This window comes from Bos grunniens, chromosome 12 (assembly GCF_055505025.1).
Source record: "Bos grunniens cultivar Pamir isolate PY7600 chromosome 12, Bosgru_T2T1.0, whole genome shotgun sequence".
In the NCBI taxonomy this organism is placed as follows: Eukaryota; Metazoa; Chordata; class Mammalia; order Artiodactyla; family Bovidae; genus Bos; species Bos grunniens.
The window spans coordinates 7,680,917-7,704,878 of NC_141176.1; positions in this window are offsets into that span (position 1 = coordinate 7,680,917).

The window sequence follows — 23,962 nt, forward strand, 5'->3', positions numbered from 1 at the left end:
TGCCAAACAGAAAATCCATACCTAAATGACAATTGTGTGCCAAAGATGTGAACACTTAAAATGTCTCTGTCTAGAATTCCAAGCAAATTCATATTTCAAAACATAAACATATAAAAGAGTGAAATCAATATTGTATTGAAGGCTCTAAATACAATTCCTAAAACCCATAGTCAAGTGCTAATAGCTACATTGTAGTCAGTGTACCCTGGAGCAGTATTTCACAAAATGAAGACCTGGTAGTTTATCAAGATCTGTAAAAAAAGGTTGTACAGGGAGATACAGGAGAGATTTATCCTGTTGTTCAGAAATGAGAGATCACAGATGTAAGCCTTCAAGTTACAGTGATGGATATTTATGTGTGTGTATATGTGGCTTTTTCATAAAAGTTGTTGGCCTTCTCTATCTCCTGGAATTTTCCTTCTAATTTTAGTCTTATTATGCCATCTTTCACTTTGTTTTAATTGTATGGTTTATATATTACTTTAACAACTTCACAGCAGTTGTAATTGGAGAAACAGTGGTACCCAATGCAAACTAAACTGTAAACTTGCAACATGGCCCTGGTGAAAATCATGAAATCATGAGGACTGCTAAGTTAGGAGAAAGATCTGAGGATAACTTCTGAGCTGAATAAAAAAGCACATACGTTACTGAATTTTAGATTAAAATGCTGGTAATCAATTTGTTCAGGTACCAACTTTGTTTGCTTTCCATTTTGTTAATCAGTTTCCAAATTTTTTTTTTTTTTTTTTTTTTTAGTGAGCATTTCCACTGTCACCGTTGTAGTTTATACTGCAGAATTCTGTTTGGATTGAAGGCAACATACTCATTCACCACAGTTATTTACAACAGTAATCATGTGTCTGTTCCAAAAGTTTTCATAATTTAAAGCCATGCACACATGGCTTTAGCAGCCCTGCTTTCTGTACGTCAAGCACTGTGATAGTTTATCATTGACTTCCCCAATAACCTGATGAATCAAAAGCAATTTTATGTTAGGAAGCATGCTAAAGTTAAACAAATTATCTTTGTTTTATCCTGATATCTATCCATATTACAGATGAGAGCAAGGAAACACAGGTTACTGTTGTTGTTTTTTTCCTTAACATTCTTAAACATGTGGTAGAAAGTGATAGAGCCACGGTTAAAGCCCAAGTGCCCAACTTCAGAATGTCATCATGTTAGTCAGTACACAGCAACACCAGCCATGCATAAAGGACAATTAGTCACTGGGGGCAAAGAAGGGTGGATGGGGAGTAGAGTTAGAGCTTTTTGCTTCGTCATATGTAGAGTTAGTTGGACATACTTCTTCCTTCTTACCTAGTTAATAGGTAAACTAGCTTAATGGTTGAAAGCAAAGGATAAACTTCTACAGAAGGAGACTAACTGTTGTCAAATATGGTAGCTATACTCAGAAAACAAAAAGATTTTAGCAAAAATAAACTTTTGGAGATCTTAACATAAAGGGCAGAAATCAGATCTCTGTCAGTGGTGAGTAAATGAGAGGGTGAGAAATAGGAAATATGGGATTCAGACTATTTAGGGAGATTTGGATGAAAATGGGGACAGTCTGACTAGCAGCTGGAGCAGAACATGAGTCATGGGAGTGAAATCGCAAGCTTGTTTTTTAAGTTTGAAAAACACAGGAAGAAAGTTTCATAATGAAGCACTGGGTAACTTGATGATCTCAGAATGAAGTAAGGCTACAACATGGTGTTTATATACTTTTAAATAGTGATTGGAAAATTATAATTCTTATATAAATTAATATATTCCTATCCTATGTGGTATCTGATCAAGCCATCTGCCTCTTTAAGAGCTTAGACTCGGAATCCCAGAGACCTTTTGAATGGTGGCGTCATTCACAATAAGCTTTACAAAGACCCAACAACTTTATTATTATTACTATCATAATAGAGTACACATTGCCAACATCCGTTGGATCACCAAAAAAGCAAAAGAGTTCCAGAAAAACATCTACTTCTGCTTTATTGCCTACACCAAAGCCTTTGACTGTGTGGATCACAACAAACTGGAAAATTCTTCAAGAAATGGGAATACCAGACCACTTGACCTGCCTCCTGAGTAATCTGTATGCAGGTCAAGAAACAACAGCTAGAACTGCGCTTGGAACAACAGACTGGTTCCAAATGGGAAAAGGTGTGTGTCAAGGCTGTATATTGTTACCCTGATTATTTAACTTATATGCAGAGTACATAATGAGAAACACTGGACTGGATGAAGCACAAGCTGGAATCAAGATTGCCAGGAGAAATATCAATAACCTCAGATACACAGATAACACCACCCTTATGGCAGAAAGTGAAGAAGAACAAAAGAGCCTCTTGATAAAACTGAAAGAGGAGAGTGAAAAAGTTAGCTTAAAACTCAACATTCAGAAAACTAAGATCATGGCATCTGGTCCCATCATTTAATGGAAATAGATGGGAAAATGATGGAAACAGTGAGGGATGTTATTTTCTTGGGCTCCAAAATCACTGCAGGTGGTGACTTACAGCCATGAAATTAAAAGACACTTGCTCCTTGGGAGAAAAGCTATGAACAACCTAGACAGCATATTAAAAAGCAGAGACATTACTTTGCCAACAAAGATCTGTCTAGTCAAAGCTATGGTTTTCCAATAGTCATGTACAGATGTGAGAGTTGGACTATAAAGAAAGCTGAGTGCTGAAGAATTAATGCTTTTGAATTGTGGTGTTGGAAAAAGCTCTTGAGAGTCCCTTGGAGAGCAAGGAGATCCAACCAGTCCATCCTAAAGGAAATCAGCCCTGAGCATTCATTGGAAGGACTGATATTGAAGCTGAAACTCCAATACTTTGGTCACCTGATGAGAAGAACTGACTCATTTGAAAAGACCCTGATGCTGGGAAAGATTGAAGGTGGGAGAAGAAGGGGAGGACAGAGGATGAGATGGTTGGATGGCATCACCAATGCAATGAACATGAACTTGGGTAACTGGGAAGTGGTGAGGGACAGAGAGGCTTGGCATGGCACAGTCCATGGGGTTGCAAAGAGTCAAACACAACTGAGCAACTGAATAACAACAATAGTGACTGATGGGACAGTGTGTCTTGTCTCTTACTTTGGGGTATAAGGGTAAATATGAATTAAAAATAATATGTTTGGGGGCTTCCCTGGTGGTCCGGTTGTTAAGAGTCCACCTTGCAGTGCAGGGTACGGGATTCATTTTCTGGTCTGGGAAGGTCCCACATGCCTAGAGCAACTAAGCCCATGCACCACAAGTACTGAGCCTGTGCTCTAGAGCCTGCAAGTCACAGTTACTGAGCTCACACACTGCAGCTACGGAGATCCGAGTGCATAGAACCTGTGCTCAGCAACCAGAGAAGCCACTGCAATGAGAAGCTTGCACATCACAATGAAGAGTAGACCCCACTTGCCACAACTAGAGAAAGCCCAGGTGCAGCAACAAAGACCCAGCACAGCCTAATACACAGATAGGGAAAAACAAACAACAACAACAAAAAAACAGTAAATGTTTCATTCTCAACTTGAAAATAAGAGAAATCATAGTTTTTAGAAAATTTGCAATTGTAAATTCTTTCTCTGTGTCTGAACTGACTATAACTCTTGTTAAGCTCTTGTAAGCCTCTTGCCAGCTTTCAGGCCCAGAGATATTTTTGTCAAGGGCCTGGGAATCAACTCCATGAAATATAAATATCAAGGAAGATCGTGCCCCCTCCCAGTGTCTGTGGGGGTGGGGGTGGGTAGGAGATTAATTTAGGTGGTTTTCTTTCCAAATTGCAAACCTACCTCATCACAAACAAGTGAATTCATTTTTCTATCGATAAACTAGATTTGCCAATCGATGACCACACCAATTTTCAAATGATTTTTAAGATGAATTATGAGTGACAAGTTATACAGTTGAGTCAACTTAATTGAAGACTAGTTATTATTTATCTTGAGAATATGTAAGTAACAGGCTGTATCTGCTTGAACTGTAAAAATATTGAGATTTCTTCCTGTTTTTGCCATGTGTTAGTAAGTTTCCTGTGATGTGAACCATTCTATTCAATGGTTATTCAATAATAACATTTTTGTTCTCTTCTACTTTTGTGGGAAGGTTTTCTAGGTTTGAAGGAGATTTTTTTTTTTAGTTATATTTTCCCAGCAGAGGGTAAGTTGAGATGATATTTTTGTGGGCAAAAAATAATTACTTCATGTTAGTGAAACCACAAACTTTTTGCTTTATGAAATATTGATGGAAAAGTTAAAATAATGCTGATTAACAAAATGAGCAGAGCCTGACTATCAAGTCATCTGTCTTTCTATTCTTAAATATCTTCACCCAACTACATATTTCACAAGCACAAAACTGTGGTTCCCTTACCAACTAGTTTCCTTTAAGTCTGAATGATGGAAATCATTGCCAGGAGGTTGGGGAACAAGAGAAAGAAGGAACCCAGAATATTTCTCCCGACGATAACCCATGGGAAAGGAAAATTCCCTGGAGGAGGAAATTGCAATACACTCCAGTATTCTTGCTTGGGAAACCCCATGAACAGAGGAGCCTGGCAGGCTACAGTCAATAAGGTCACAAAGAGTCAGACACAACTGAGCACACATGTACACACATCCAAAAATGACTGACTTTTCTTCACCTTCAGCTCCCACTGAGTAGCCCCGGTTTTTGGGCCCCAGTTTTTGGAACCATTCCTTGGTTCGTTCAGCTTTGAGGTGCATAGTATCTGCCAATCTTGCTAACTCTGGGATTCTTCAAAATTCGCTGTCTTGGTGCTTATGACATTTGAAAAACTGATTTTTTGAACTAAACTTCTATAGCCCTACCAGGTTTGGACTCCTGTTTTGCACATTTAAAAGTCTTATGAGGAATCTGAGCAGTCTGGCCTTTATCAGTCGGTTCAGTTGCTCAGTTGTGTCTGACTCTTTGTGACCCCATGGACAATAGCATGCCAGGCCTCCCTGTCCATCACCGACACCCGGAGTTTACTCAAACTCATGTCCATAGAGTCAGTGATGCCATCCAACCATCTCATCCTCTGTCGTCCCCTTCTCCTTCTGCCCTCAACCTTTCCCAGCATCAGGGTCTTTTCAAATGTGTCAGTTATTTGCATCAGGTGGTCAAAGTATTGGCGTTTCAACTTCAACATCAGTCCTTCCAATGAACACCCAGGACTGATCTCCTTTAGGATGGACTGGTTAGAACTCCTTGCAGTCCAAGGGACTCTCAAGAGTCTTCTCCAACATCAAAGTTCAAAAGCATCGATTCTTCTAACTCTCACATCCATACATGACTCCGGGAAAAACCATAGCTTTGACTAGACGGACATCTGTCAACAAAGTAATGTCTCTGCTTTTTAACATGCTACCTAGGTCGATCATAGCTTTCCTTCCAAGGAGAAAAGTCTTTATGGTTTTCACTTTAGACAGGTAGAAGAATGTTTCTCTCTTATTAAAAACTAAATTGTCCAGTATTATCATGTATTTTCAAACAAATTATTCACTTGATGAAAAGAAATCATAATATAATGGAAGAATCAAGCCTCTTGCTCTTTAGAAAACACAGTACACATTTTCAGTCATATTAAGACTATGAGACAAAGTTTAGTATTATTATAGTATTCTCTTATGAAAACAAGTTATCAGGTTTTTTGTTTGTTTGGGAACACTATTTCTTTCAACCAGTTTTATAGTCCACAGATAAACATCTTTCTGACTAACATATTTGTCACAAATTATTTTTTAGAATAACTTTTTAGATGTTCTGTTGTGTAGATAAAGTTTACAAAATGAAATTATTTTTGTCTGCAATGCTCAAAGGGCTTCATTAGGAGATACTGCAAAAGGTTATTAACAAGAATTGATAATAATTGCAAGAATACTATAGATTTAAACTTGTATATGGCTTAACACAAAACAAGGATCATGGCATCTGGTCCCATAACTCCATGGGAAATAGATGGGGAAACAGTGGAAACAGTGTCAGACTTTATTTTTGGGGGCTCCAAAATCACTGCAGATCGTGACTGCAGCCATGAAATTAAAAGACGCTTACTCCTTGGAAGGAAAGTTATGACCAACCTAGATAGCATTTTCAAAACCAGAAACATTACTTTGCCAACAAAGGTCCATCTAGTCAAGGCTATGGTTTTTCCTGTGGTCATGTATGGATGTAAGAGTTGGACTGTGAAGAAGGCTGAGCACCAAAGAATTGATGCTTTTGAACTGTGGTGTTGGATAAGACCCTTGAGAGTCCTTTGGATTGCAAGGAGATCCAACCAGTCCATTCTGAAGATCAGCCCTGGGATTTCTTTGGAAGGAATGATGCTAAAGCTGAAACTCCAGTCCTTTGGCCACCTCATGCGAAGAGTTGACTCATTGGAAAACACTCTGATGCTGGGAGGGATTGGGGGCAGGAGGAGAAGGGGACGACAGAGGATGAGATGGCTGGATGGCATCACTGACTCGGTGGATGTGAGTCTGGGTGAACTCCGGGAGTTGGTGATGGACAGGGAGGCCTGGCGTGCTGCGATTCATAGGGTCGTGAAGAGTCGGAAACCACTGAGCCACTGAACTGAACTGAACTGAACTGATGGCTTAACACAAAAGGCTTCATTTTAGTTATGTGTAAAACTGTTCATATATGATAGGCAGGCAATAGTATTAGTCTTTAAATTTCAAAATGCTGCTTACATGAAAACTTAATATTTTATTAAAATAATAAAATTACATGCTTTGTGAATGATTGATTTCATTTCTCTTTATCTTGCTTTGTTCATGCTAAGTTAACACATTTCCTATGTCTGCAATTGTTTTTGTAGTGTGCTACCGAGTATTTTTTGCCTTAATTCACAACCATGGTTCAAGTAATAGCTCAAAAGCCGCTAAAATATATAGTTAGCACAGAATGTGCCAAAAATAAAACCAGACAGAATCAGTTTTTAATATCAGTTCAGTCACTCAGTCATGTCCAACTCTTTGTGACCCCATGGACTGCAGTAGGCCAAGCTTCCCTGCCCATCACCAACTACCAGAGCTTATTCAAACTCATGTCCATAGAGTCAGTGATGCTGCCCAACCACATGAACCATAAAACTCATGTAAAAATTGGTTTTTAATATAAACTGTAGCATTTACTAGTTATTTTGGTGTCAGCATATAAGTTAACTACTTTTTTCAATTATGTCTTTTGAAGGGATTGTTAAAAATATTATACAATAAAATATTTTAATAAATCACATTAATGTCACATCTTTATTCTTAAACTTCCATGTACAGAAATTATAGATACGAGATTTAATTGATAATACAAGTGAACTAATATGTATGGCATTTATTGCCATGTCCATAGCAAATAAAGAATTAAACTTTAAGTCAGATAATAAGTTTCTTATTTCTGACCATTTCTGAGAGACAAAAAATGAGTCATCTGATGACATTTAGATTTTCAGCACCTTGAGTCAAAAGTGGAATATACCATTTCTTATTGAGAATATCAAACATAGTTATTTATACTTTAATTACTTTAAGTTTTATCCTCATGGATTAGAAGAGTATACATAGTTATACCTAGGGATAAAAGGACTTATTATAAGAACACATGGTCTTATATGACAAACTGATACAATGCCTGTAGGCAGGAAAGAAAAAAAAAAAGAACCTCACAAAATTCTCCTGGTGGCAGGTTTTTAACAAATAGCAGGGAAGACAACTTAAATTAATGTAATGAACAAACAGGTGAGCAGTACACTCAAAAAAAACCCTTTAATCTAGTTTCAAAAGAGATGACAATTAAGTAAAAACCTGCAGAGCAGGATCGCAATTACACAAACCCCCTGCCTTGCAAACTGTCTGAACTTAATCAGGCATGATTTCTTGCATAATAACGGAAACAAGGAACATGTTAAGTAAGGACATGCAAATCCCTGGGAACAGACTGAAAAGCTAGAAGACACACCCCATATATGGTATATTACTATTACACATTAATTGTTCAGAAAATTCTCATGTAGGGGAATCAGAAAAATGGCAAGTCATGAATATGTGTATGCGTACAATGATACATTTCTTTTAGAGGACACCACAGAAAACAAAACCGTCTATGATATGTTCTACTAGAGATTAAAGATAATGAGCTCTGTTCACAAGGGTTGATAATCTCTCTTTGTTATTTAAGAAATGTGAGCAGCAAGATTTTATACAATTATTTACAAGAGTACTTATGATATAAACAGAAGTGACACTACATTTTCTTGCCAACTTTTCTGAATAAGTGCTGAACAGCAGGCCAAGAAATTCCAATTAAGGAAAAGAACACTCTTATTAATAAAGGACTGTTATCATCACAGATGCAGGCACATTAGGGACACAAGAGGCTTCTGAAGTCAGTGCCTCTCTCCCTCCGCCACATCTGGAAGTTCCTTTGACAGAACAGTGTGGTTCATCCTGTGTCATTTTAAATCTATAGAACAATTTGTCTTCACAACACATTTTAAATTAATCCTAACCTTTTTACTTAACTGTTTTATGTGATGGATTCTGAATGGGTAAACTAAGAAATATAAAAGCTGGGGAAAAGGTCTATAGAAGTTAAAACTTCAGTATATAATTATATATTGCTTTTATATGGTTTACTTTTAATTCAGTTCTGAAATGGTACACCATAAAAGAGGAATGTAAATGGAAAAGACCATCAGTAGATTTACAACTCTGAGCTGAATATCATTGACTGTATTGGCAAGGTTGTAAAGCAATTGGAATGGTCACACTTTACTGGTAGGAATACAGTACAAAAATGGTATAGCCGTGATGGAAAACTGTCAGTATGCACTCAACTTGAGCACAGACATACCCTTTGACAGTGGTATTTCACTACTAAATATATACCCCGAAGAAATTCACACAGATGTGCATCAAGAGACATATATCGGTGCACTCCTAACACTATCCTTTGTTTTTGTATGATCCAAAAACTGGAAGAAATGTCAATATATATCTCTAAATTCTACATTTTTTTATTTTCATTTTTTCAGTGTGGGGTATTAAAATAGGCAATATGTGTTTTATTGTTTTGTACACTACTTTTTAAAATTTAACATGAAATACTGATCATTATACACACCTTTGAAAGGGTTTCAAAAATAAATCTATCCTCTGAATAAATAATATTTAACTGAACTCAATATGGTTATACCTATAAATTGTTTCTGTGTTCTCTTATTAAGTTAACACAACAGTTGCTCTCTCATTTAATTGTGTCATGCATCTTTTTTTTTCTCCCTAAAGATTAAAAATACAGAAATGTTGGTTATCAGTACATGAACACTGTTAAGAGTATTGACATACATTGCAAAGTTTCTTTCCATAAAGCTTATTTAAACTTTACTGCTCCAAAAATAACGTGTAAGCATATCCCACTAATAAAATGTTGTCATTGCTTACATTAATGCAGCTTAATAAATGTTCATATTTTTTAACCATAACGACTTACTAAAATGTAAAGCAGTATGAAAATGGACGTATGACTTTAATAATCTCATTTCTTCCTGATAATGATGTAAATAGTGTACCTGCAACATACTTTACCTACATGCACACACCACTGACAGTTCCAGGATATCTTTAATTATTAATCAATTCCTGAATGTGTTACCTAAATTAATTAAAATATTGAGATTACATTTGTGAATCGAAGTTATATAATTATATGAAACATATGCTGTATAGAATATACTGAATGACTTCCAAGAAGAGCCCTGGCTTAATAATACAAAAAGAATAAATATGCATAAAATGTATTTTAAATTAAATATTTTAAACATAAAAAATAAAATTGGTTCTTATACATTTCTCTCTGTTTGCTTTCTGTTTTGTTACCAAAACATATTTCAATTGAGTAAACTGCAAGGATCCAATTGGCTGGTGCACTGGGACGACTCAGAGGGATGGTATGGGGAGGAAGGAGGGAGGAGGGTTCAGGATGGGGAACACATGTATACCTGTGGCAGATTCATTTTGATATATGGCAAAACCAATACAATATTGTAAAGTTAAATAAAATAAAATTTTAAAAAATTAAAAAAAAAACATAAAAAAAAAAAAAAGATACATGAAGGGTGTAGACAATTAGCATCTTAAGACCAGTATCAGGACTATTTGAAACCAAAGGAAGAAGATTAGTCTAATTAAGTTACTTATTCTTTAATAAATAGAGCTATATTCCTAAAAAAAAAAAAAAAAGGATCCAATTGGCTTTACTGAATGATTCCTTGAATTAGGCAATATTCCATCTAACAAGTAGAGGGGAGTTCCAAGGGCTACAGAAATGGAAGGGTTTTAGAAGGCAGGGTAAGTAGGTCATCAACAGAAAACAGAATTATTTCAAATTTGTTCATGTTAGGGTTGGATTAAAAAAAAAATCTTATTAGGTGGGTTACCTCATCTCAGATTACCTCACTGACACTGATCAGAAAATTTCTGACTATTTTAGACTACATTTCACAGGGAAGCTGAGTTAGTTAGGTATCTAAGACCCAGCTTGTTGATGTGGTCTAGCATAAATAACCTCATTTAGGGCTTGTAGACTTTACAAACAGCTTTTAAAATTCGACATTAATAGAGCTTGTGTATCGATTTTTTTTCAATACAATTGAATACAATTCAATACAATGTTGAATTCAATACAATTCAATACAAAATCAATACAATTTTTTTTCAATGTTCTGCCTAAACCAACCAATTTATTCTCAGGAACTCTTTATCATATATTATAGTTTCACTTGTTATTCTCTTTGTTTCATCCTTCTGAAATTAATACCATAGCTACTGTATCCTTTGTGTGATTTAGAATACTTTTTATTTCTTACACGAATTCTAATCTGTTTACCTTTTACTCTGGGTATAGAGTGAAATTCTTAAGGTATTTTAACCCCCAAACTATCTTTAACAATACAGATTTTAAATATGCCAGGTCTACATAGTTATAGAAAAAACTTATAAAGAAATTTTCTTTATAAACCCACTGACTAGAAAAATAAATATTACTTAAAGAAACTGATGAACTTTTCAACATTAAGCACAAAGCAAGAGTAAAATGAAAAAAAAATTCCTATGGTATATTAATTATAAAAGCAATCACTAGGGAATATAGTTTGCTGATAATGTGAATTAAAATATAATTCCTCCTTTTAGTTGTAATATGCAAATAGTTTGGAAATCTTCCTTTCTATTTTAAAAACAAGAAAACATTTTAATAAATAGAAAATCTAGAACTTCTTTTTTAAAGATTCAATAGAGAACTAAAGGCCCTCAAATGGAAAGCAGGGGAGACAGACAAATACAGAGAATCATAGCTGAAATTAACATACCTGAAACAAGCTAGTGAATTCTGTAACTCAAAAGAACACTAACTTGTAATCTGACAAATTGCTTGAGATCTAGCATAAACTCTCTTGAGAGTTAAATCTCCAGGGACACAGTCTTTATATGGTTTTGCCTCTATGAACAATACCAGGTTTTCACTGTGAAAATCTAAAAATATATCCTCTTGTGTTTCAAGCAGACAGAAAATATACAGATGGCTAACAGGCACGTGAAAAATGCTCAGTATCACTCATTATTAGAGAAATGCAAATCAAAACTACAATGAGATGTCACCTCACCTTGGTCAAAGTGGCTATCATCAAAAATGTCTACAAATAATAAGTGCTGGAGAGAGAGTAGAGAAAACAGAAAACTCCTACATTGTGGGTAGTAATATAAACTGGTATAATCACTTTGGAATATAGTATGAAGATTTCTTAAAACATTAAAAATAGAGCTACCATATGATCCAGCAATCCCAATCCTGTGCACATATTCAGAAAAGATTAAAACTCTAATTAGAAAAGATACATGCACCCCCAATGGTCATAGCAATAATTTACAATAGCCACAGCATGGAAGAAGCTCAAGTGTGCATCATTAGGTAATTGGCTTAAGAGATAATATGTATATACAAGGAAATATTACGCAGCCACAAAAAGAATGGTATATTGCCATTTGCAACAACATACATTGATCTAGAGGATGTTCCACTAATAAAAGTAAATCACAGAGAAAAGTGCAAATGTTATATTCTACCACTTATATGTGGAATCTAAAAAATAATACAAGTGAACCTACATACAAAACAGAAATATTCACAGACATAGAAAACAAACTCATGGCTACCAAAGGGAGGAGCCATCCATTAACTATGGATACATTGGAAATATGGGATTATTAGATACAAACTACTACAAATAAAATAGATAAGCAACAAGGATTTAGGTATAGAACAGGGAACATATTCAATGTCTTATAATACAGTATAATAGAAAAATGTCTGAAAAAAATATACATATAACTGAATCACTTTTCAGTACCGAGACTAACACAATATTGTAAACCAACCATACTCCAATTTTTTTTAAATAATAGACCATGGTCAAAGAATTAATAAATTAAGACAAAATAAAATCTATTTTATTTAATCTCGATCACATAGATAACTATTTCTCAAGTCATAAGAGCAACATATATTGCTTGATCATAGTGTATAGATAAATGAAACAAATGACAGCAATATTAGAAACGATGACAAGAGGAATTGAGAACAATCTAGATAAGGTACTTGTATTAACAATGAAGAGATGAAGTGTTATTTGAATGTTGAGCTATATTATTTATATAAGCATATCACAAACTACAGGAAAAGATGGAAAATTAAAATATGTATAAGTGATAAAGCTATGAGAAAAGATGAAATCTTATAAAATGTGTTCATTGGTTTATTAATTCAAACCAGAGAAGACAGAAAAATAAAAATAAAATAAAGTGAAGACCAAGGGAAAAAGAAACAGGTACACACATAGTGGATTCTAATCCAAATATATTAACGATTAATATAAATATGAGAGTTCTAAATATACCAATTAAAAAGACAAAGTTTGCCTGCCTAAATTTCAAAAAAAAAAAAAAAACACAAAAAATACAACTATATGTATCATAAGAAGCTCACTCTGATTATAAAGATACAGCTTAAAATTCAAGGGATGGAGGAAGATATACCATGCTAACAGAAAAGCTGGAATGGTTTATTTATTTCTGAAACAAAGAACAGTGTTTGGAAATGCAGTTAACATTATCATGATCAAAAGGTGCATAACATAAATATAGGATAGTCTGTTCTCTATCAATAATAGAAAGAAGTAGATATATCTGAAAGTAGTTTGAGATTAAACAGCGACCTCTAAATATACATGGATCAAAATGGAACTGTCAAAAGAGATTTTAAAATATTTGAACTCAATGAAAATGAGCACAGAAGTTGTCAAATTTGTAGAATGTAATAAAAACATGTTTGGTGAGAAATTTCAGCCCTGTATCCATGCTGTAGCATAAATAAAAATATTACATCAATCTAAGGGCATCAATCTAAGCCCTCACATTGGAAAACTATGGAGAAAACAGTGATATAAGCACAAAGTAAGGATAAAAAATAAATAATACAAGATTAAAATTAAAATTATGAAATACGGAAAATAAATGATGCAAGAGTTTGTCTATTCAAAAGATGAATTTGTTGTTGTAGTTCAGTCTTAAAGTTGTGTCTGACTCTCTGCGACCCTATGTACTGCATCAAGCCAGGTTTCCCTGTCCTTCACTATCTCCTGGAGTTTGCTCTAACTCACCTTCATTGAGTCCATGATGCTATCTAAATATTTCATTCTCTGTGCCCCCTTTTCCTCCTGCCTTCAATCTTTCCAAGCATCAAGATCTTTTCCAATGAGTACACACTTCACATCAGGTGGCCAAAGTATTGGAGCTTCAGCTTCAGCATCAGACCTTCCAATGGATATTCAGGACTGATTTCCCTTAGGATTGTCTGGTTTGATCTCCATGCTCTCCAAAGGACTCTCATAAGTATTCTCCAAAACCACACTTCAAAAACATCAATTCTTCAACACTCAGCCTTCTTTATTTTCCAGCTCTCACATCCATACATGGCTACTGGAAAAGCCATAGCTTTGACTAGACGGATCTTTGTCAGCAAATGATGTCTTTGGTTTCATATGGTGTCTAGGTTTGTCATACAAAGGTCTGTATAGTCAAAGCTATGGTTTTTTCCAGTACTCAGGTACAGATATGTGAATTGGACCATAAAGAAGGCTGAGCATCGAAGAACTGATACTTTTGAACTGTGGTGTTGGAGAAGACTTTTGAGAGTCTCTTGGACTGCAAGGAGATCCAACCAGTCAATTCTAAAGGAAATCAACTCCGAATATTCATTGGAAGGACTGATGCTGAAGCTGAAGCTCCAACACTTTGGCCACTTGATTAAAGAGCTGACTTACTGGAAAAGACTCTGATACTGGGAAAGATTGTAGGCAGGAGGAGAAGGGAATAACATAGGACGAGATAGTTTTACGGCATCACCAACTCAATAGACCTCAGTTTGAGCAAACTCTGGGAGATTATGAAGGACTGGGAAGCCTGGCATGCTGCAGTCCATGGGGTCACAAAGAGTCAGATAGGACTGAGTGACTGAACAATAGCAACAGCAAAAGTGTGTCATTTCTTTCCTTCCAAGGAGCAAGTGTCTTTTAATTTCATGACTGCAGTCACTGTCTGCAGTGATTTTGGAGCCTAAGAAAATAAAATCTGTAACAATTTCCACTTTTTCCTCTTTTATTTGCCATTAACAGATGGGACTAGATGTCATGATCTTTAGGTTTTTGAATGTGGAGTTTTAAGTCAGCATTTTCACTCTCCTCTTTCACCCTCTTCAAGAGGCTCTTTACTTTCTCCCATAGCGTGGTATCATCTGTGTATTTGAAGGTATTGATATGTCTCCCCTCAGTCTTGATTCCAGTTTGTGCTTCATCCAGCCCAGTAAGCAGGGTGACTATACACAGTCTTGAAGTACTCCTTTCCCAGTTTTGATCCAGTGGAGGAGATGGAATTCCAGTTGAGCTATTTCAAATCATGAAAGATGATGCTGTGAAAGTGCTGCACTCAATACACCAGCAAATTTGGAAAACTCAGCAGTGGCCACAGGACTGGAAAAGGTCAGTTTTCATTCCAATCCCAAAGAAAGGCAATGCCAAAGAATGCTCAAACTACCGCACAATTGCACTCATCTCACGCGCTAGTAATGCTCAAAATTCTCCAAGCCAGGCTTCAGCAATCTGTGAATTGTGAACTTCCTGACGTTCAAGCTGGTTTTAGAAAAGGCAGAGGAACCAGAGATCAAATTGCCAACATCCACTGGATCATGGAAAAAGCAAGAGAGTTCCAGAAAAACATCTATTTCTGTTTTATTGACTATGCCAAAGCCTTTGACTGTGTGGATCACAATAAACTGTGGGAAATTCTGAAAGAGATGGGAATATCAGACCACCTGATCTGCCTTTTGAGAAATCTGTATGCAGGTCAGGAAGCAACAGTTAGAACTGGACATGGAACAACAGGCTGGTTCCAAATAGGAAAAGGAGTGCGTCAAGGCTGTATATTGTCACCCTGTTTATTTAACTTATATGCAGAGTACATCATGAGAAACGCTGGACTGGAAGAAGCACAAGCTGGAATCAAGATTGCTGGGAGAAATATCAATAACCTCAGATATGCAGATGACTCCACCCTTATGGCAGAAAGTGATGAGGAACTAAAAGGCCTCTTGATGAAAGTGAAAGTGGAGAGTGAAAAAATTGGCTGAAAGCTCAACATTCAGAAAACAAAGATCATGGCATCCCGTCTTATCACTTCATGGCAAATAGAAGGGGAAACAGTGGAAACAGTCTCAGACTTTTTTTTTTTTGGGCTCCAAAATCACTGCAGATGATGACTTCAGCCATGAACTTAAAAGACGCTTACTCCTTGGAAGGAAAGTTATGTCCAACCTAGATAGCATATTCAAAAGCAGAGACATTACTTTGCCAACAAAGGTCCATCTAGTCAAGGCTATGGTTTTTCCTGTGGTCATGTATGGATGTGAGAGTTGGACTGTGAAGAAGGCTGAGCGCCAAAGAATTGATGCTTTTGAACTGTGGAGTTGGAGAAGACTCTTGAGAGTCCCTTGGACTTCAGGGAGATCCAACCAGTCCATTCTGAAGGAGATCAGCCCTGGGTTTTCTTTGGAAGGAATGATGCTAAAGCTGAAACTCCAGTCCTTTGGCCACCTCATGCGAAGAGTTGACTCATTGGAAAAGACTCTGATGCTGGGAGGGATTGGGGGCAGGAGGAGAAGGGGACGACAGAGGATGAGATGGCTGGATGGCATCACTGACTAAATGTATGTGAGTCTGAGTAAACTCCAGGAGTTGGTGATGGACAGGGAGACCTGGCATGCTGCGATTCATGAGGTCGCAAAAAGTCACACGACTGAGTGACTGAATTGCACTGAACCGATTGTTCCATGTTCAATTCCAATTCTTGCCTCTTGACCTGTATACAGTTTTCTCAAAATATCAATATCATGGATAAACAATATGGATAGGCTAATCGATAAAAAAGAGGAATGATGCATATTACTAAAAATGAAAGAAAGGTTACCAGTAATAACCCCATGGACAGTGCTGGAGAAGACTCTTGAGAATCCCTTGGACAGTAAGGACATACCACCCAATCCTAAAGCAAATAAATCAGAATATTTACTGGTAATGGGTTTCCCTTGTGGCTCAGCTGGTAAAGAATTGCCTGCAATGTAAGAGATCTGGGGTTTGATCCCAGGTTTGGGAAGATCCCCTTAGAAGGGAAAGGCTACACACTCCAATATTCTAGCTGGATAATTCTATAGACTGTATAGTCCATGGTGTTGCCAAGAGTTGGACATGACTGTGTAACTTTCACTTCACTTCCCTTCTGATGCTGAAACTGCAGCTGCAATAGTTTGCCTACTGGATGTAAAGAGCCTATTTACTGGAAAAGACCCTGATTCTGGGAAAGATTGAAGGCAGGAGGAGAAAGGGATGACAGAGGATGAGATTGTTTCATGGCATCACTGACTCAGTGGATATGAGATTGAATAAGCTCCAGGAGACAGTGAAGAACACGGAGGCCTGTCAAGCTGCAGTTCATAGGATCTCAAAGTCAGAAAATACTTAATGACTGAACAACAACAGCAGGGGGGGGGGAAATATCTACAAATATGTCCACAAATTTAATAACAGATGAAATAAACCAATTTCTAAAAGATCAAAATACCAAAACTTACACAAGAAGTAAATATTCTAAATATGCCCTTATCCATTAAAAATTCAATTAGCAGTAATAACTATCCAAAAATTGAAACATCATTCCTGGATGGTTTCACTGGTTGTTTCTACCAAACTTTTAAAGAATAAATAACATCAATTCTCTACAGTCTTTTTTCCAGAAGATTGAAGAAGCAGGAATTCTTCTTCACACATTCTATGAAGTGAACATAACCCCAATATCAAAGCCAAATAAGCCATTACAGAAGGAAAATCTGCACAGCAAAAGTTCTAAAGAACACAGATACAAAATTTATCAAGAAAATTTTAGCAAATTAAAACCACACTGTATTAATATAATTATACATAAATGTCACTTGAGATTAATTCCAGGTATCCAAAGCTGGTCAATATTCAGAAATCAATCTGGGTCTTCCAATCACAGACCAAAGAAGAAAATCAAATGATTCTAACAACCGGTGCAGAAGAAAATATTTGTCAAAATTTATGACCCACTTATGATAAAAATTCTTAAGAAACTAATAGAGGTGATGTTCCTAAACTTGGTAAAGTACATCTACAAAATCCCTACAATTGCTACATATTTAAATGTTAAGAAACTGGATGCTTTTGGCCTAAGTTTAAGAACAAGGCAAGGATGGTCTTTCTTATACTTATATTCAATGCACTGCTGGAAATTCTAGTTCATGAAAACTAATACAAAACGTGGATGGGGGGAGGTATACACTTTGAAAAGGGAGAATGTAAACTGCTATTATTTTCAGAGAATATGATTATCTATGCAGAAAATCCCAAATACTAAAAAAAAATCCTGGAATTAATAAGTCATCATAGTACAGTTAGAATATAAGACTAAAATGGGAAAGCAGTTTTTCCCAATATACTAGTAATGAACAATTGGAATTTGAAATAAGAAACATGTATCATTTATTTTATCATAAAAATATAGGTAAAGCAAGAGAAAATATACACTCCATTATAAATTTATCAAAATATGTAACAGAATTATTTTTGGAAATTTATAAAACTCTGATGAAAAATAGCTATAAATAAAATTTTAAAAATTGTTCATGGATGAGAAGTCTTGATTTGTTAAGAGGTCAGTTACTAGGTGGCCTTAGTGGTAAAGAATCCACCTGCCAATGCAGGAGACACAAGAAACTCAGGTTTAATCCCTTGATCAGTAAGATCCCCTGGAGTAGGAAATGGCAATCCCCTGCAGTATTCTTGCCTGGAAATTCCGTGGACAGAGGAACTTGGAGGGCTACAGTCCATGGGGTCGGCAGAGTTGGACATGACTGAGCACAAGCACACAGACTTCTAAATTAATCTATTATTTACACAATTCCAAACAACATTTAGGAAACATATTTTGAAGATATTGACAAATTGCATCTAAAATTTATGCTGAAAAGCAAAAGACCTAGATTTGATAAAACAGTTCTTAAAAAGAACAAAATTGTAGGACTGATATCTCTTGACCATAAAGCTTCTATAATGAATGCCGTTTGGTATTAGCAAAAAATAGACAAATAGATCAATCAAACAGGAAAGAGAGCTCAGCAATAAAGGGGCAGAGGCAGTTCAATGGAGCAAGAATAGTCCTTTCTACAAATGATGATGGAAAAATTGTAACTCTTCTTAAAGAAAAAATAATCTGGACATAAACCTTAAATCTTTTACAAACATTGACTTATAATGGATCATATACCTGAATGAAAAAGCAAAACTATGAAACTTCTCAAAAGTAATATAGGTAAAAATGGGTGACCTTGGGTTTGAGAATGTGTTTAAATGCAATAAGCCAAAAGCACAATGCATTTAAAAATTGATGTTAGTCTCCATTAAAATTAAAACCTCCATTCTGTGACAAGCCCTGCTAAGAGAATAAGACAATAAGCCACAAACTGGGAAAAATATTTATAAAATATATATCTTATAAAGAATATGTTTCCAGTTCTGTCTATATTCCTGCTCCCTTGGTTGTAAAGAATATGCCTGCCAATGTGGAAGACATAGGTTTGATCCCTGGTCTGGGAAGATACCACATGCAGTGAAGCAACTAAGCCCATACACCACAACTATTGAGCCTGTGCTCTGGAGCCTGGGAGCGCAGCTATTGCACCTACATGCTGCAGCTACTGCAGCCGCCTCACCCTCGAGCCCATTTTCTACAACAAGAGGAGCCACTGCAGTGAGAAGCCTGAGCAATGCACCTAGAGAGTAGCAGCTGCTCTCCACAACTAGAGAAAAGCATGCACAGTAGTGGAGACCCAGCAGTCAACATAAATAAATAAAATTATATATATTTATAAAGAATGTGTCCAAAATTTACAGAGTTCTTAAAACTCAAAGCAAAAAATACAGTTAGAAAATGGCAAATCATCTGAACAGAAATTTCATCAAGGTGGATATATAGATTACAAAAAAGCCTATGAGAAAATGATAAATAGTGTATGCCTTTAAGTAATTCTACATAGAAACAATGTGATACCTATTAAGACAATTAAAATTGATAAACCTGAAAATACCAAATGGAAGCAAGAATGTAGAGCAAAATGAATTCTCAAGAACTGTTAGCTGCAATTAAGATTGCAGAGCCATTTTAGAAGATAGCTGGAAGCTTTTTTTTTTTTTTAAGAAAGCTAAACATAATCTCACCATATGACCCAGAAATAGCACTCATGGGTATTCATCCAATTGAGTTGAAAACTTATGTCCATACACTGATGTTTATTGCAGTTTTCTTCATAACTGCCTGTAATTGAAGGCAACAAAAACGTCTTTCATAGGTGAATGGAAAAAATGATGGTTAATTCAGTCAAGGCATGTTTTTCTGTAACAAAAAGTATATATTGTGCCATGAAAAGACAAAGTATGAAAAGATCCTAAAGATATATTGCTAAATGGAAGAGGTCAGCCTGAGAAGACTACAGACTATATGATTCCAGCTATATAATATTCTGAAAAAGGCAAACCTACAGTGGGAGTGAAAAATATCTGTAGTTGAAATAGTATCAAGGTAAGGAATTGATTATGTGAAACATGGGGTTTTTCAGGCAGAGCTTTTCTGCATGACATGTAATGGTGGATAAAGAAAGACAGTACTGAGTTGTGTCTGACTCTTGTGACCCTATGGACTGTAGCCTGCCAGCCTCCTCTGCCCTTAGGATTTTCCAAGCAAGAATACTGGAGTGGGTTGCCATTTCCTTCTCCAAGAGATCTTCCCAACCCAGAAATTGAACACAGGTCTCCAACATTACAGGTAGATTCTTTACCAACTGAGCTATCAGGGAAGCCTATAAGTGTGGATACATGACATTATATATTTGTCAAAACCAATAGAAAGCAAAACACAAGGAGCAAACCCTATTATAAACTATGGAATTTAATTAGCAGTAACATATAAATATTTGTGTCTTTATTGTAATACATAAATCATATCAAATTAAGAGTTATTTTTAGGGAAAAATGTACTGAAGTGTTAGCATGTAGCAAATGGAAATTCTCTGCTCAATTTTCCCTAAATTTAAAATTATTTAAAAATAAGTCTTACTAATTAAGAATAAGAAAAAGTACACATTTAAAATAGCAGAGATTTGTATGTAAATAAATAAAATATTAGTGGAATACTTTACACGAAATTTGTAACAGTTGTTTTCAGTAAGGAATAGCTCTAGTATACAAATGAGAAGGCAACAGTTCACTGATTTCCTTTTGGATTTGTATACTGAAAAAATATAAATAACTTACAGTTCAAATATATATATAGTTAATTGCTGCATTAAAATTGGGAAAAATAACAATATTCAACTTCAGTATTATTCAAGCTATGTATTGTAATTCAGTCTTTGAGAAAACTTAAAAAAGACACACGTTGGAAACTGCAATCTTACCAGTCCCTAGAAATCTATCTTTCAAAAAAGTCAAGTAACTATACATTCATATAACAAAACATCAATATTAATAAGAAAAGTTATATCTTTGGTTTATTATTTTTACCTGTCTTATGACCTCAAGTCATTTATTTTATTAGAATGTAAAACAGTGTCTATAATTTAACTCTTTCTAAAGTGACTACTGTCTACTATTATAAAGTAAAAAAAGAAAAAAAAAAGTAAAAATTACCATGATTAATTCTTATTTGGGTATTTGTTTCAGGACGTTTTATTGAGAGATCTTTCAGAACACTTCAAATTTACTTTGCAGCTTCCCTGGTGGCTCAGATGGTAAAGTGTCTGTCTACGATGTGGGAGACCTGGGTTCGATCCCTGGGTTGGGAAGATCCCTTGAAGAAGGAAATGGCAATCCACTCCAGTACTATTGCCTGGAAAATCACATGGACAGAGGAGCCTGGTGGGCTACAGTCCATGGGGTCGCCAAGAGTCAGACAGACTGAGCGACTTCACATTCACGTTCTGTATGTATATACAATGGAATATTATTCAACCATAAAAAAGAATGGGATAATGCGATTTGCAGCAACATGAATGGATTTAGAGATTGTCACAGTGAGTGAAGTAAGTCAGATGGAGAAAGATAAATATCATTTGTTATCATTTATATGTGTGTGTGTGCATGCTAAGTTGCTTCATTCATGTCTGTGACCCTATGCACCACAGTCTTTCAGGCTCATCTGACCATGGGATTCTCCAGGCAAGAATACTGGAGTGGGTTGCTATTTCCTCCTCCAAGAGATCTTCCTGACCCAAGGATCAAACCCCTGTCTTATACATCTCCTGCATTGGCAGGCAGATTCTTTACCAGTGGCGCCATCTGGGAAGCCCCATTTATATATGGAATATAAAAAACAAAAGATACGAATGAACTTATTTATAAATAGAAATAGATTCACAGAAGTTAAAGAAAAAACAAATTTAAGATTACCAGATGGGAAAGGGGCAGGGAAGGATAAATTTGGACATTGGGATTGAAACTACTATATATAAAATAGATAATAAAGACCTATTGTTCTATGGTATAGCAAAGGGAACTCTCTCAATGCTCTGTAATGACCTATATGGGAAAAGAATCTAAAAAAGAATGGATAAATGTGTATGTATGAATGGTTCACTTTGTTGTACACCTGGAACTAACACAACACTGTAAATCAACTATACTCCAGTGAAATTTTAAAAATAAAATGAAAAAAAAATACGGTTTGCAACTGAGAAGTTCTCCTGAAGTTGCTTATAATTTCCTACCATCCAAATTTTATAAATCTATATCTCAAAAATATAATAACTTTCAGAGAAATACTAGAAAATCAGATCCTCAAGGTCAGGATGTATATATATTTGCTTGACACCCTAACCATTAGCAAAATGTCTGGTAGAGAGCTTGAATTTTTGTTAAACATTATTTAAATTATTTTGCTTCATAATATTCTGCTCTTCAGCCTCATTTTAGAGAAAATGTTTATATTATGGATTATTCTATTTATTATACTTGAAGATATATCTGTATCAAAGAGAAGACAATAAAAGCTTTGTTTGGTTTAACCATATTCTTTGTCTTTATTTGTTGTATTGATAGAATGTACCAATATGACATGAATGTTAATAATGTTAAGCAGTAGAAAACCCACCTGCAATTTCATTAACACATTACCTTTTCCAAGTTTTATTTAACTAATTTACCTAGCTATGATGTGAGATCCAAATTAGGTACCATTTAACTCATGTTTTCTCTAACACAATCATAATCAGTTTCTTTCCTGATGAACATATTTTAATGATCCTGGGTAATTTTATTTCATGAATTTAAAATTTAAATTAATTTTAGTTCAGTTGTGGCACTTTTAAAATTATTGACCTTTTTTGATTTCACATTTTTAAGCATATGTATCTATAAATATACCGATTTGTTAAAAATGCCCTGAAGTTTTTTACAATTTGGTGATGAAAATATAGTTTAACTGGTTACTTTGATACTGCTAAGAAAAATTTCTTTGGTTTACATGCCAATCTGTTTTTTGGGGGTTGACTTTGACATACGATGACTTGAAAAAACTGTACAGTTTTAAAAGTTTGACATATGTTTACACAGTGTAATCATCAGTGCCTAAAGCAAGATAATGAATGTGTGTCTATGTTAGTCGCACAGTTGTGTCCGACCCCATGGACAGTAGCCCTCCAGGCTCCTCCATCATTGGGATTTTCCAGGCCAGAATACTGGAGTGGGTTGCCATTAATTCTCCAGGGGATCTTCCTGACCCAGGGACTGAACCTGGGTCTCCTACATTGCAATCAGACTCTACCATCCAGAAGCCCTGGAAGATAATGAATACATCTGTATTTTTCAAATGCTTCCCATATCCTATTCTAATTCCTCCCTATCCTGCATCAAGGCAATTATTAACATGTTTATTTTCATTATAGACTCATCTGCATTTTCTAGAATTTTACATCAATGAAATCATACAGTGTGCATTCTTTATTTTCACTCAGCAAAATTATTTTGAGATTCATCAGTGCAGTAGTGTGTCATTAGCTCACCCTTTTTATGGCTAAATATTACTTCATTATATGTGTATACCATAGTTTTTTGGTCCAATCAACTGTTTTAACAGTCATTTTCCAGTATCGGGCTGTTTTCCAGTATTGGGCTATTACTAAAGAATTGTTATGAACATTATCTTTATGCAAGTTTTGTATGTCTATGCTTTAATTTCTCTTATATAAGCTTAGAAATGAATGACTGGATCATATAGTAGGTATATATTT